The sequence below is a fragment of the Myotis myotis genome, unplaced genomic scaffold (genome assembly GCF_014108235.1).
Source record: "Myotis myotis isolate mMyoMyo1 unplaced genomic scaffold, mMyoMyo1.p scaffold_m19_p_23, whole genome shotgun sequence".
Classification (NCBI taxonomy): domain Eukaryota; kingdom Metazoa; phylum Chordata; class Mammalia; order Chiroptera; family Vespertilionidae; genus Myotis; species Myotis myotis.
The window spans coordinates 6,169,113-6,184,870 of NW_023416328.1; the positions used below are offsets into that span (position 1 = coordinate 6,169,113).

Sequence of the window (15,758 nt, forward strand, 5' to 3'; positions counted from 1 at the left end):
TTATTCTTATATTTTTAAGCGATAATCTGATTAGGTCAGGCCCACCCATAATAGTCTCAGTTTTGATTAACTCAAAGTCAACTGATTAGGGATCTTAATTACAGCAGCAAAATCCATTCTGCCATATAATGTAACATAATCGCATGAGTAATATCCTGTCATAGTTAAAGTGTCCTCCCACATGCAGACAGGGGGTTACACAAGGCACGCACCCCAAGCAAACAGAATCTTGGGGACCATCTTAGAATTCTGCCTACCACGTTGCCAAAGGTTGAATGTCTGTATCCCCCAAAAACTCATGTATTGAAAACCTAAGAAACCTAATCCCTAATGTGAGGGTATGGGGAGGTGGGGCTTTGGGGAGGTGATTAGGTCATGAGGGTGGAGCCCTCACAAATGGGATTAGTGCCTTTATAAAAGAGAGCTCAGCGGGTTCCCTTGCTCGTTATACCATGTGAGAGGACACAGTGACAAGGTATCAGTCTATGAACCAGAAAGCAGGTCCCCAGTAGGTGCTGAATCTGCAAGCGTCTTCATTCTTGGACTTTCCAGCTGCAGAACTAGAAGAAATACATTTCTGTTGCTGATAAGCTGCTAGTCTATGGTATTTGTGTTGTAGCAGCCCGAACAGACCAAGACACACAGACTTGATCCAGTTATCAAGAAAGGATGTGGCATTGCTAGTTTATAACACTTAGTGACAAAATGATTTCTTGGGGGTTCCTGTTCCCAGCGCTGCCTTCTCTTCTCAGATACCCACGCCATGTGCACCCCAGCTCCCTGGACGCATTCTCTGTGCACCCACTGGCTGGTAGGGAGCCCGGAGCCTGGGCTCCGCGTGGGGCAAGGTGCTGCTCATGAGAGTGTGGCCTCGCTCTGAGGGACAAAGGTCTGGGACTACACCCAGGCCAACGAGCGGCAGCAGCGCCTTGGGCCCCGGGGCCTGGTCGTGCTGGGCTTCCCGTGTAACCAGTTCAGGATCAGAAGAAGAACCAGCGTGAAGGGATCCTGAATTCCTTCATGTACATCAGGCCTGATGGCGGGCTCAAGCCCAACTTCATGCTCTTCGAGAAGTGCAAGGTGAGCGGCGCGAGGTGCACCCCCTCTGTCTTCCTGCGGGGGCTCTGCCCGCACCCAGCGAGGGTGCCAGAGCGCTCACGACACACCCCAAGTTCACCGCCTGGTGCTGGTATGCCGCGATGACGTCACCTGGTGGGCATGGGGGCATGGACAGTGTGCCTGTGTGTGGGTACAGCCCCACATCAAAGCCCAGCAGTGCCTAGGGTCCCCGCCCCCCACCCCCGCCCTCCTGCTTGGCAGTCACAGCCCTCCCTCTGGGGGTTTTACCCCTGAGAGTGTTTCCCCTAAACCTGATGGAGGAATGCCTGATGTCCAGCTGAATCCCCCCAGATGGGCCCTGGTCCTGTTCCCCCCAGCCTCCCCCTCCCACACCACGGCTTTTCACAATAAACTATCCGGTGTCAGCAGGAAAAAAAATGATTCTTCAATATAACCTGTGTCTATCTGAACTGAGAGAATGAATGAAAACCTTGGTGGTCAGACTGGCAGCTACGATGAAGCATTATCAGTGGCGTGAGCAATACAAAAGCTGTGGAGGAGACGAGGTTTATAACTGTACTGGTAAACTTAGAGAATAAAAATTAAAAAGCTGGGCTTTCAGCTTTCCACTCCAAGCATGTCAGAGAACCAGGGAGTTTCTATGACTACCCAGAAAGAATGAATCTCTTATCTCTGGCAGGGCCGGCGTAACTGAAATGAAACTCCGAGTCTGCCATGGTTTGTTTAATTACCTTGGAGCTTGAACTCAAAAGCCCTATCACGTCTGTTGAAAGGGCAGTTGTTAGAATGGAGTAAGATCTCAAGAACTAGAAAAGCAAGAGGTGCCCACCTGGAGAAACAAGAAAGCTGATACACACCAACAATGGGAATGGATCTCAAATGCACTATGATGGATGGAAAAAAGCAGGTCTCAAAAGCTCCATGCTGTATGCTTCCACGTACATGACATTCTCAAACACACACCTACAGTGACGGAGAACAGACCACGGTTTCCGGGACTTAGGAGTGGGGGAGGGGTGTGCCTACAAAGGGTATTACAAGGAAGATTTGGGGGTGATGCAATTTACTGCAACTTGATTGTGGTGGTAATTACATGAATCTGTGTGGGTTAAAACTCATGGAACTGTAAGCCAAAAAAAGTCAATTTCGCTTTATGTTCATTTAAATATTTTTATGAGGAATCTGTGTGGGAAGGGACTCTCGTGGACCTGGGGCAGGGAGAGAGGAGCGTCACTTTAGATCAGGTCAAATTTTCAATGTGGCCCTGACCAGTTTGGCTCAGTGGCTAGAGTGTCAGCCTGTGGACTGAAGAGTCCCGGGTTCGAGTCTGGTCAAGGGCATGTACCTTGGTTGCAGGCACATCCCCAGTAGGGGGTGTGCAGGAGGCAGCTGATCGATGTTTCACTCTCATCGATGTTTCTAACCCTCTATCCCTCTCCCTTCCTCTCTGTAAAAATCAATAAAATATATTTTTTTTTAAAAATTTTTCAATGTGTCAACACCGAGCAGAGATTCTGGGTACAGAACATTGACTCAAGCCACTGGGAAGAATTTCAGTTATTTGCTTGGTTGAGAACTAAAACTAGAGTCAACAGCAACCTATATGAACCTGAAATGCCAGGAAGAACTTGAGACAATACAGAGGAAAGAACCCAAAACGCTGGGGAGATCAGAATGTAAGAGCACAGTTATCACACATTCACAACTTCCACCCCAAAAGTAACCCACGCGAGAGTTCAGGGGACTGTCGTCACGACGGCACGGAGAAGCACGCTGGCGCTGTGGGAGCACCAGCATCCTGGGGAAGCGCGTCCGCAGCAGGAGGAAACGCTGCCCCGATAACGAGCTCCTTGACTGACGTGACAGTGATTGAAACTTAGGCGGACAAAGGTCTAGAAGATGTACTCAGCCACCGGGGAGAGAGCAGATGCTCCCCAAACAGGCAGCGGAGCCAGGACAACAAACAGAACGCTCCAGGGATCTCAGGAGATCATTAGGCTTCCAGGACTGAGCTGAGAGGGCTACTCCCTAAGGCTTCACCTGATGTGCGTGACCAAAGGGAAAACGCTAGGTTTAGGAAGCAGCGGAGATTGATTTGAGCCACAATTACAGGGACTCGCTGCCTCTCGCCCAATTCCCAGGCCTGTGTTAGTTCGAGGAGCCACAGCCTCGTGATTGAAAGGAGCCTGGGTCCCTCAAAAAGAATCATGTAGCAACATCACAAGCACGTACTTCCACCTGGCGGTTACCAAAGGAACCCAAAATACAGGGTAAGTGTACCCAAGGGGAAAGGGGATCCTAGAACGCTGGGATTGGCTGACACAGGCCACAGCTCACCGTGCGCACTGCGGAGGCTGCGGAAGCAGGCTTACGGGAGGAGATGGGAGTCCGTCCCCAGTTACATCACAGCTCATGACTGTACAGTTGAACTAGATAACATTCACCCACCAGGCTGCCAGCGCTGTGTGGGTGCAAAGCTCAGCCGCCAGGACCCCAGGACTGGGTGGAGCTGTGGCGAGGAGCCACGTGGAGCCCGTGGCCCGCCCCAGTGTGAGAGCCACAGCTGAGGCGTGTGGGCTCTGAATCGGTGAAGCCCTCCATGGATCATCTTTATTGCTCCAAGGGAACCAGGGACGGCCTGAGCCGCAAACTACGGCCCGCGGGCCGGATCCGGCCCGTTTGAAATGAATAAAACTATTGAAAAAAAAGACCGTACCCTTTTATGTAATGGTGTTTACTTTGAATTGATATTAGTTCACACAAACACTCCATCCATGCTTTTGTTCCGGCCCTCCGGTCCAGTTTAAGAACCCATTGTGGCCCTCGAGTCAAAAAGTTTGCCCACCCCTGGAGCTCCTCCCATTTGCAAATGACAGGGAGACGGAGGTAGGTGACAGCTAAGACAAACAGAAAAGTTTAGACCATCATCTCGTGCCCTTCACCACACAGCGAGGCCCACCCTGCCTCTTTGCAGGCCACTGGTCAGTGCTCTGAGCTCTGCGCCTGCCCGGGGTAAGAATGAACATAGCAGGTGGCCTGTGACCGAAGCGTAAACTCCAAGCAGGTCTGACACAGGAGTCCTCATTGGGAACATTTCCTCGAGGGAAAGGAATTGGACAGAAAAGCAAAGATTCCTCCTGAAGGAAATTATCGGAGCAATTCTTAGAATAACAACAGTTTGAAAGCAAATGCCGTGCGATGAAGGATTGATTATATAATTACACAAATTACGGCATTTATCTCCTCAGTGGCATACCAGGAGGTCATGTAAAATGATGATATGGATATTATAGAGAATGATATCCAGGGTGTAATCGCTGGGAAGACCATATACAGTATGATCCTGTTTTTATCAAACAATCAATCATATGGATGTGTTCACATGCACAGCAAAGACGGAACAGGTACACAAGGCGGTTGCATCAGGCATGCACTTCCCTCCTCTGAATTCAACTCCACGTGTCCCACATGGTGGGGTGGGGGGGGGGGGGGTTGGGGGGTTGGGGGTGGGGAGGAGGGGGGGTGGGGGGGATGGGGACAACTGCAACGGTGCAGATCTGACACGATGCTGCTGCTGTCTGTCCCTCCCAGTCCCCATTTGCCTTCCAGAACTCGAGCATCCTCCCATGCTGAGTGTGACTCTAATGTTCCAAAATGTGTGCTTGTCATGCCACCTGTCCCCCACACGCGAGCCAACTCCTCTTCCTGGGGCTCAACCAACAAAACGGCGACCTGGTCCACCCCAGTGGGGAAGGGGCGTGTGGACAGCCGTGGTGTGTCTGCTCCCCATGGGCCACATTCCTGAGGAGCTGTCCATGGTAGTGTTTCTCCTTATGGATGACTTTACGCCCTGGCCCCACCCGATAAGATATGTGCAGTGGGGATCCATCTCCACGTGAAAAGCTGTTTCTTTTTTTCTTGATGATAATCTATATCTCCAAGTTTCCTAAAATGAACAAGTGTTTATGTAATATGTTTTGAAAGGACTGGGAGGGCCCTGTCCCAGCAAGCACCCCACCCCCACCCACACACCCTCCCGGAAGCTGCTCCCTCTCATCCTTATCAGCGAGCATCTCCGTGGGCGACAGCATCAGGCCGGGCTGGGCCGCACTGATGGCTGCGGGGCCCGGGGTGCCAGGCAGCTCGGGGCCATCTCAGCCCATTGCCCCCGGGCTCCATCAAGCCTTGTTAGTCCTCATTACCAGCCCGAGCCCAGACAGGCTGCCTCCACGCTGGGTCCTTGATTTTTCTATTTTGAGAGGGTTACTCGGGCCAAATCATCAAATCAAGTTAAGCCCCTGATGTCTTAGATTCGCAGCGCTCTGAGAGCGCCCTTCCCGGTCCCCAGAGGCTGGGGATGCTCCCGCCGCACAGACACGCTCTCTCCCCAACACACCCACCCGCAGGCTCACCAACACACCCCTTCGCCCACACTCGCATGGACAAGCGGCCTCCATCACAGGGACATAAACACCCGCACTCAGGGCTCCTCAGAGGTCACGAGAGACCCGGCCCTCCCGCCGCCTCGAAGCTTCCAGAATATTAAAGAATGAGAAATTGCTACAGCCAAGTCCCCATATTTGTTGCTGTTCTCAATGTTTACATTTAACAAATTATCATCGTGGGTTTCAAATGCAATTATAATTGTGTTATCCACAAAATAATGAGAGGATTTATGAACTGTTAATTCTGAGGGCACTGGAGGCAGCATGCGTCGGTAATGCGATGTGCTTAGAGCCCTGTGATGAATGTCTTTTCTTCTCCCTCTTGTCAGTGCATCTCGGACTGCGTGTGTAACTGCATTTGGAGATAACATGGAGAGCCCATTGTGAGCGCCACGCCCAGCCTAATGGCTCCGGTCAGTTCCTGGAGGCAAACCCAGCGCCCGCAGCACTGCCCACGCCTGCAGGGGGAAGTCCAAACGCGGTGGCTTGCTGGTCACCTTGGTTACCTGCTGTGTTACCTGCTGACCATCCCGGGAATGCCTCTGAGCTGAGAGGGGTCCTCTGGGCCATGGATCCAGCCCCTCTCAGGGCAGCGGCTCCGCCAGCCACCCCTGGAGGGTTGGCCACCCGACCTCACTCAGGCTCTGTGAGCTCATTGCTGACGGCTGCCTGGACCAGCTCTACTAGGAAGGACTGTGATGGCGGCCACCCTGAGCTTCCTGGCACCAGCATCCTCACCCTCATCCTCATCTTCTCCCATCAGGAAGCCCCGGGACAGGAATCACTCCAGCCAGGGCTTCAGCTCTGGCCCCGTGTCTGGGAAAGTGTTGCACGCCACACACACACACACACACACACACACACACACTCACATGCTCACACCCATACATGCAGACACACACTTTGAAAGACAGTGTGGCTCAGCAGGCACTGACCTATGAACCAGGAGGTCAGGGTTCCATTCCCCGCCCGGGTTGTGGGCTCGATCCCCAGTGTGGGGCGTGCAGGAGGCAGCCGATCAATGATTCTCTCTCATCACTGATGTTTCTCTCTCTCCCTCTCTCTTCTTCTCTGGTATCAATAAAAATATATATATATAAAAACAACACCAACAAAACACAACTCTATTCAAGATGGGGCTCCGGTGGCTGCTGCAATAACCGAGCATTGCAAACGGCTTTGCTCAATGGGGCTCTTGTGAAAGGACTGAAATTCTCAGAACTATCTGAAAAGATTTCTTCAATTAAACTGATTCCATTTTTTAAGGTATTTGGCCCTTCGTGAAGGCAAAGCCGTACATTTCCAGTGAAAAGCCAGTCAATTGCCAATGTGCCTGTCTTGCTGCTTTCAGCACGAGGCAGAGGGAGGGGAGGCCTGGTGGCTGCGCTGGGAATCCCAAGAGTACCTTCTCCCCCTGCTCCCTTGAGGGCCTGCCTAGTGAAGCTGGCACCTGGGGTCTTCATTCTTCAGCAGGAGAGATTTTAAATCCCTGTGGACTGGCCCATCACACTGCCCTCTTACGACCCTTCACAGGCTCCCAATAGCCTGGGGTGCGCACGGGAGTGTTAGCAAGACCCAGGAGGACTAATAGGCCCCTCCCCATCTCTCCAGCCTCCTTTCCTAGGACCAGCATCCTGACTTGGGGGCCAGCCACATTGGGTTCTCGCTGTGAGTTCCTCCAGCACTGGGTCTTTTCCTGCCTCAGGGCCCTTGCACATGCTGTTCCCTCCTCATGAAAGACCCTTCCAGCCTCAGCTGAAATACCTCCTCACGTTGACCTTCCCTGATCACTCCTCCCTTGGTCTGTTTTTCCTTTTGAGCAGCCATCAATAAAACAGATGTCAGATTCCAGAAATACATCCAAATTTCAGTGAAAATATAGCACATGGTCCGCATGACATTTCAAATCAGTACAACAAAGGATGCAGTATTTGATAAACGATAATTGGGATAAACTATGTTTCTCCCTGGGAAAAAAGTTGATCTTAACCTTATTCCTTACACCGGAATAAATTTCTGATGGAAGAAAGGTTCAAATGTATAAAATAAAACCACAGAAATACTAGTGTTGGAGTGGGAAAAGGCCTTTTTCAAAATATGACACAGATGCAGAAACTATGATAGAAAAAATTGATTGTTCTAACTTCACAAAGAATAAAAAGATTCTTTATGAAAAACAAAGATAGAGTCTAAGAAGAGCAACAAATGGAGGGGAAAATTTGCAACATATATCATAGAAGGCCAACTCCCCTAATATATAAAGAGCTTCAACAACTCAAGATCAACAGTCCAATAGGGAAATATTGACAAGATAAAACAGTCAATAGCAACTAAAACAAAATGGATTTTAAACATTAAAAATAAGATGCAGTACTATTTTTACTTATCAGGTTAGCCAAGTTGACAAAGCTTAGTAACAGACTGTTGGCGAGAGTGTGAAGAAACTGACACTCATTCTATGCACTTTCAATGCACGCGACCTTTATAGAGGCAACAAACCATAATATTTAAAATGTGCAGTTTGCCGAGACCGGTTTGGCTCAGTGGATAGAGCATCGGCCTGCAGACTGAAAGGTCCCAGGTTCGATTCCGGTCAAGGGCATGTACCTGGGTTGCGGCCACATCCCCAGTAGAAGATGTGCAGGAGGCAGCTGATCGATGTTTCTCTCTCATCGATGTTTTGAACTCTCTATCTCTCTCCCTTCCTCTCTGTAAAAAATCAATAAAATATATATTTAAAAAAAATAAAATAAAATGTGCAGTTTTCCATCCAGCAATTCCAATTCCAGAAAAGTACCTCCGGATACACTGGTCCTTGTACGAAATGACACACGTGTAGGAATATTCGCTGCTGCATTGTTAAAAATTCAAAATGCTGGAAACAAACGAAATACCCTTCAACATCAGACTGGTTAAAGAAATTACGGTAAGATGAATGAGGCTCAGCTCCCACAAACCAACGTGGAGCATTCCCCACGACACATGACTCTGTGGAAAAGCAAGTTGCTGGAGAGGGTGCCTGCTACGCGAGAATCCGTGGATAAAAATAAAAGGATATGCATGCATATACTTATATGTGCATTGACTCACTTTGGAAACAAGCTCGAGGGGCTGGTAACCAAGGCTGCCTTCCAGGAAGGGAACTGGGGGTGGGGTGGGGGGGACTTATTTTCATTGCATAACCCTCTGTAATGTTTGAATTTTGTATGTACTATGTAGCAAAATGAAATTCTGATGAAGAATCAATGAATTCAAAGCCATTTCAGAGTGGGAAAATACCAAAATAAATCAATAAAGGCAGAAACACAGTGTTACCGGTGATCGTGTGATGGGACTAGGAGTGCCTTTCTCTTGTTCCCTGTATTTTTCTATATTTAACCCCATTTCCTTAATGAGCATGGACTGATTTACAGGAGGGAAAAGATGCCTTTCTAAAAAGCCTTGGCAGAGCACGAGCCGCCATCCGCCCGCGGAGCCGCGTGTGCTCCCAGCGGGATCTGGCGTGGGCTCCGCGGCCACACCTGCTCCTCCTGCGCATCCTTGTACAGACCCCCGGCGCCTCTGCGTGAGGCCCTGGGAAACAGGTCACCCAGCTGCTTCCCTGGTCCCACGCCAGGCAGCCTGGAGGTGGGACCTGAGCTTAAATGACAGCAGAGCTCCACCTGCAGGAGCCACCGCGGGGCCGGCCAGCCTGGAAAGACCACAGACACCAGCTCACGTTGGAACGGCGCTCTGGAGTGTGCCAGAAACATCTCCGACATCTTAGCTGATTCTCACGCGGCCCTGCGATGTAGGTCTGGTGGCTTTCCCCTTTGGAACGCTAGCAAAACTGATGCTCTGAGAGAGAAAGCGAGCCGTCCAGGCTCACACGGTTCCAGGTCACCGGGCCAGCAGTTCCCGCCTCCTTCGCCAGCGTGTAAGCTCTTCCCACGGAGTTAAGATGCTGTGGCCAACACTGCATGCGCTCAGCAAAACTGACCTCTTCTTCCTGGGCGCTCAGCCCCCTCACGTTTCCCTGCCTCTCTGACATTTCCGTGTCGGCGCTGAAGGAACATGCCTTTTTATTCTGGCGTCTGGACAGCTGGGCTTTATGACCCTGGGAAGACCGCCTTCCCCAGTCAGATTTCTAGAGACAGTAACTGTCCGAAGAGCAGCCTTCCCTATGCCAACTGACCAGCCCAAACCCCACCCCCAGCCACTTTCTTGCTCTTACACTGCGGGGCACTGTTCTTCTGTCCTGGTCATCGCAGGGCCAGGCGTCAGACCACTAGGGCAGCCCCTGCACCCTGCGCCCCCTGCAATTATTCAAACCCGCCAATTCTACACCAGCTCACCCTGCCTCACTCCCCTTCCCACAGAGAGCACAGAAACCCCACCCAAATTGTTTATATCTAAAAAAAATAGCTGAAAAGTCTGGCAGTAGGGCTGACTTCAGGCACAGCTGGCCCGGGCACTCCAGCATCACCAAAATTTAGCTCTGCATCTATCAGGTCTGCTTTCTCTCAGGACGGAACCACACGATGACTACACTGGCTCCAACACCGCACCCTTCCGGCTCAAGCTGTGTGACAATGGGTGAGTCGGCCTCCCCGGTGCCCAACAAAGATCCAGGAGTCAGGCTTGGGGGCTCTGACCGGCCCGACCGAGCTGTGTGTGGTTCCTGAAGCGATCACTGTCAGCAGAGGAAGCCAAGGCGCTGACTGAGCCGTGCACGCCACCCCTGGGACCAGGGATGAGGCCCACTTAAACCCCATGGCTGAGGGGGGGCGGGGCTGGACCCTCAGATGGAAATGGGGAATGGATGCTGGGGAGGCAAATCACGCATGCCCACTACAAGGAGTTATTCTAAACGGGCATCCCGCTAAAAGTGTGTTTCCACTGCAGATGTAAATCCACATGAAGAGAATTCCATCACAGCCACTTTTTAAAAAATATTTTTTTTATTGATCTCAGAGAGGGAGAGGGAGAGACAGAAACATCACTGCTGAGAGAGGCCCTAGCCGGCTTGGCTCAGTGGATAGGATCATTGATTGGCTGCCTCCTGCACACCCGCTACTGGGGGATCGAGCCACAACCTGGGACTTCTCAGCCTAGAGTATGCGCTCTTTCCTCTCCCAGGTGGTTACCCATGGGAGCAAGGAGAGGACATCTGCACCACGGTTGGGGTCCCTGCTGCCCCAGCCCAAAGAGACTTGGCCATAATGAACCACCTCCCACCCACCCAGTGGCCAGCGGTCTCCTTCCCTACACATCTGGCTAATCCTGCTGCCACGTCAGGGCCTGGAGGCAGGAGAGAGTCCTGACCACCTCCTGCCACCCTTCAGGCTCATTTACTGACATACAAAATCCTGGGGTTTGGCCCAGCCGGTGTGGCTCAGTGGTTGAGTGTCAATCTATGAATCAGGAGGTCACGGTTCCATTCCTGGTCAGGGCACATGACCAGGTTGTGGGCTCGATCCCCAGCAGGAGGTGTGCAGGAAGCAGCCGATCAATGATTCTCATCACTGTTTCTATCTATCATCTATCATTCTCATAGATGTTTCTATCTCTCTCTCTCTTTCTCTTTCTCTCTGAAATCAACAAAAATACATTTTTTAAAACCTAGAGTTTGTTTCCCCAATGTCCTGGTGTTTTTTAAATAACGGTGATGCCTCTGAATGAACTCACATGCTCTGAGCACTTGTTTACTTGATGCTCCCAAATTAAATGTAGACTCTTTACAGCACTGATATGAAATATATGTCACCTATTTTGCCCTGTATGTAAAAGTGTTTATAAGAACTGTCTGCATTTCTGGGTATTTACTTACTCTCCTAAATTAACCTTTGGATTTCTGCAAAGTGCCTCATTAAGCATGTCACTTCTTTTTCTCTTAACGCAGTACAATAAAAATATTTACAAGAATTGCATTGTTTCTGAGCATTTATCTGTTTAATCACAAATTCGCATACATTGGTGCATTTACTTCATTGATTGAAGGTTTCGAGTTTTCAAGAAGCCAAAGATAGCTCACCAAATGTGAGGGCTCAGAAACCACAAAGGCACCACTTACACGGCCTTCGAATGATGTGCTCTGCGGAGAGCTTCATCATAGGGCTCATTAAGTGTTATATTTGAGAAGAATGAGATTAACTTCTCACAATGAGAGAGATGAAAATGTATGCTTTTGTTAACAGCAAGTGAGATCTGCTGGAATGAAGTGCGACACTTACACTGGGTGTGGCTCATTTCCCAGCAGCCCCTGGGCTCTTCTTTACTTTGGGGTCCTTCTGACAGACTTCCTGGTCCATGTGTCACTGGACTTGGAGAAAGGGCAGGCTTGCATTCTGTCCAAAACCTTGGGATTAGACTTGGCGATCTGGAATACTAGTTCTACCTACCCAGTGAATTAGTTTCCCAAAGTGAGACACACACACACACACACACACACACACACAACCATAGCACCCTCGGTTCCTATCTTCTCCCCACCAGAGATCCCAGCCTGTAGGCACTCAAGGTAGGGCTTGCTACAATCCAAGGACTTAAGTGGTTGGAGGACTACCGACTATGAGCACCAATGGCCTTACCAAGCAAATTTTTAATGTTTTCTCCCGTCATAGCACTCACGAAAGAGGTGAAAACATAAACATGATAGGTATCCTAAGTACAAGCAGATTTTAACAGAAGCCTCCAACTATTTTCAGGGAAGTAAGATAGTACAATGTCACAGTTACCCATCAATAATTATTTGTTAAACAATTTTAGGTCCATCAGGGGCTACAAGCTTACAGCCCACAGGCTACGAGAAGTCTAGCCCACAGAAGCATTTCTTTTTGCCCACGTAACACTTTTTAAATATTGGAATTTTTTGCTACCTTGAAAATGAGACGATTTCACACTAAAACAGCAAACATCTGGGCTTCCAGTCACTCTTACCATAACAATGAGAAAACATCAATAAACCACAAAATCATATTTTGTAAACTCAACACAGAGCTAAGGATGTAGAGAACTCTAAATGCACTAAGTTCTAGAGAAGGACAAGGCTTTCATAAATGAATAGAGAGCTGTGGCTGCCTCTGTTCCTGGGTCAGGGCAGGCGGAGAAGCAAGTCTGCAATGGATGGGGCGCTTTGCTGAAGTAGGAGGAAACCAGATTAACTCATAATGGCCACAGGGCTGGCACGCTGGACTGGATTCTGACTGAGCCCTCGGGCAGAGAAGGCCAATTCTCCCCGACGGGGTGTTTATCGAGCCAGCCGCACGTGGGCCTGGGCTGGAAAGCAGAGCATGGGAACGCCCACAGAATGGAGATCTGAAAGCAGGAGAGAAATCAGAGAAAGTCCTTATAACCATTTACTATTTAGATCCCAGGGAGAGGCCTGAACCCATCCTCAAGGCATTTGAAGCCAGCGATGATGAATCCACTATTTTACTGTGAGAAAAGAAAGGGCACCATCTTTCTGGGAATAAATAGTACCTGCTTCAGTTTCTGCCATTCTTTTTTACACACATCATCTAGTTTTCATCCAAAATTACAATAAATGTAATTACAACAAATGCAAGATCACAGTAACTGCAATGAAGAATGACAGCTCTAATCAAGAGAAAAATGGTCAGTAGAAGAAGACCTACAGGTGATCCAGATAATGAGATTAACAGACAAGAAGTTTGAAAGGACAATTATAAATTTTTTTAATTGGTGGAAAGTATAAGTATAATGGCTAAAAATTGGAGAATTTCATTAAAGAAACAAACTCTAAAGAAAAATCAAATGGAAATTTCAGACCTAAAACAATGAGTAACTGAAATGAAAAATTAACTTAATGATGGATTGCACAAAGCAGAAGAGTTGGTAAAATAAAAAAAACAGGTGTGGCTCAGTAGTTGGCGTTGACCTGTGAACCAGGAGGTCATGGTTCAATTCCCAGTTCAGGCATATGCACGGTTGCAGGTTTGATCCTCGGGGTGGGGCATGTAGGAGGCGGCCGATCAATTATTCTCTCTTATTATTGATGTTTCTCTCTCTCTCTCTTTCTCCCTTCCTCTCTGATATCAATAAAAATGTATATTAAAAAACAGGTCAATAAGAAAAATAACAAAACTGAAACACAAAGAGAATAAAAGAACTAAAATAAAGAGAATGTAGCATCAGGGTGATGGGGGGATCAAGGAATATATATATAAATGCAATTGGAGTCCAAAAAGAAAGGAAAGAGAATTGGGGCAAGAGAAGTATTTGAATGGATAGTGACCAGAATTTTCAAAACTTTGGGAAACATATCAAACCAAAGATCCAAAAAGCTAAATGAATCCCAAGTTGGGAAAATACAAAGAATAGCTTATCTAAGCACATTATAGAAAAACCACTGGGAAAAAAGATGGAGTGAAGAGTTTAAAGCAGCCAGAGAAAAGAGGGATATTAAATTTAAAGGAATAACCTTAAGATTTTGATCAAACATCTCAACAATGAAAATACTGTTAGTTAAAAAGAATCTAAAATATTAAAAAAAAAACAATAGCCAAAGATTCTACCTCAAGAAGCTAATAAAAGAACAAATTTAACCCAAAGTAGAAAAAATAAAATATGAGAAAAAAATCAATGAAATAGAAAAGAGAAAAATAACAGAGAGATACAACAAAGAAAAATATTGTCTTATTTAAAGTGTTAATAAAATTGGCTAATGTCTAATAAGAATAATCACGGCAAAGGAGATAAAACATAATACTAATATTAGAAATAAAAATAAGAATATTTATTATTATAAATCCTAAAGACATGGATAACAGGGAGGTAACATGAAGAACAATAAGTTAATACACTTGACAACTTAGAGGAAATAAAAAATACCCCACAAAAAATTCCCATTTCTGAACTGATCCAAGAAGAAAGCGGAAATTCTATTTTTGTTCATTGAACTTGTAGTTAAAACCTTATACAAATTAGACTTCAGACCCAGATGGCTTAGCTGACGGATTCTACCAAACATTTAAGGAAAAAATAATAGTACCAGCAAGAGAAAAGGCAAGCCACACACTGGGAGAAAATAACCACAGCACACACATCTGACAGGACTTGTGTTCAGAATATACAAATAATAGAGAATATACATATACTACATATGAAAAAGTAGTAAGGCACCCCAATTTAAAAAGAGGGCAAGAAATTGAAAGTAATACTGAACGTAAATACTGAATTGCCAACAGATATATGTAAAGGTGCTCCATATCTCTATTCATCAGCAAAATGCAAATTCAAGCCAGAATGAGGTACGACTACAGACCCAATAGAATGGCCAAAAGTGCTGGTGAGGATGTGGAGCCGCTAGAACTCTCATGCATTGCTCGTGGGAATATAAACGAACATAATCTTTATGAAAAACTGTTTCTAGTAAAGTTTCCTAGACCTATTTTAAGGTCCAGTAATACACTCCCATGTCTATACAGGATGAGGCAAAAGTAGGCTTACAGTTGGTCATATGGAAAATACAATAATTAATAAATAATAATACAAGAATAAACTCTGTATTTCACATACTCACAATTGTAAACCTACTTTTGCCCCACCCTCTATGTACCCAAGAGATATGAATGTCTATGTCAGAAAAAAAGACATACATGAAGGCTCACAGCAATTATATTCACAATAGCCAAGAGGTAAAAACTATCCAAAAATCCCTCGACAAGGGCAGAGGTAAACAAACTGATATTTATCAGCAATAAAAACGAATGAACTACTGGCAAGTGCAAGATGGATCATCTTCGAGCATTACTGGTATATCAACCCACACATGAAGAATACATATTGTAAGGTTTTATTCGTAGGAAGCTCAAGGTCAGACAAACTAACTTATGGATATAGACGTCAGTGGTGACCTTTGGCGAGGGAGGGGTAGCTATTGCCTTGGAAGGGAGCACACGGGAGATGTCTGAGAGATGGGAATGTTCATAGCATTTTATAGACGGTGGCTGCAGACATGAAAGCTATACATATGTGAAAATTCATGAGGATTTGTACATCTTATTACATGCAATTTTTTTTCCTCAAAAATACAACCCTACCTACTAGTATATCTGTTTCTTCTGAAAGTATGAGCAGATCCGGAAACAGAGGGCCCACACTGGGCCACAGCTGGCTGGGGGGATGCACATGCCAACTCACCACAGACCCCACCACTCCCTAATGTCGCCCCCGACCCATCACACTCATTTCTGCTACCCGCCTGTCTCCCTACTGCACCGGGTCCAACCA

At 47.3% G+C, this 15,758-nt stretch overlaps 1 pseudogene; it reads left to right on the forward strand.

Annotated features, from left to right (window-relative positions):
* The window catches only part of LOC118679286, a 40,432-nt pseudogene extending 30,007 nt beyond the window's left edge, over window positions 1-10,425 (forward strand).
* Window positions 10,426-15,758: the final 5,333 nt, after the last annotated feature.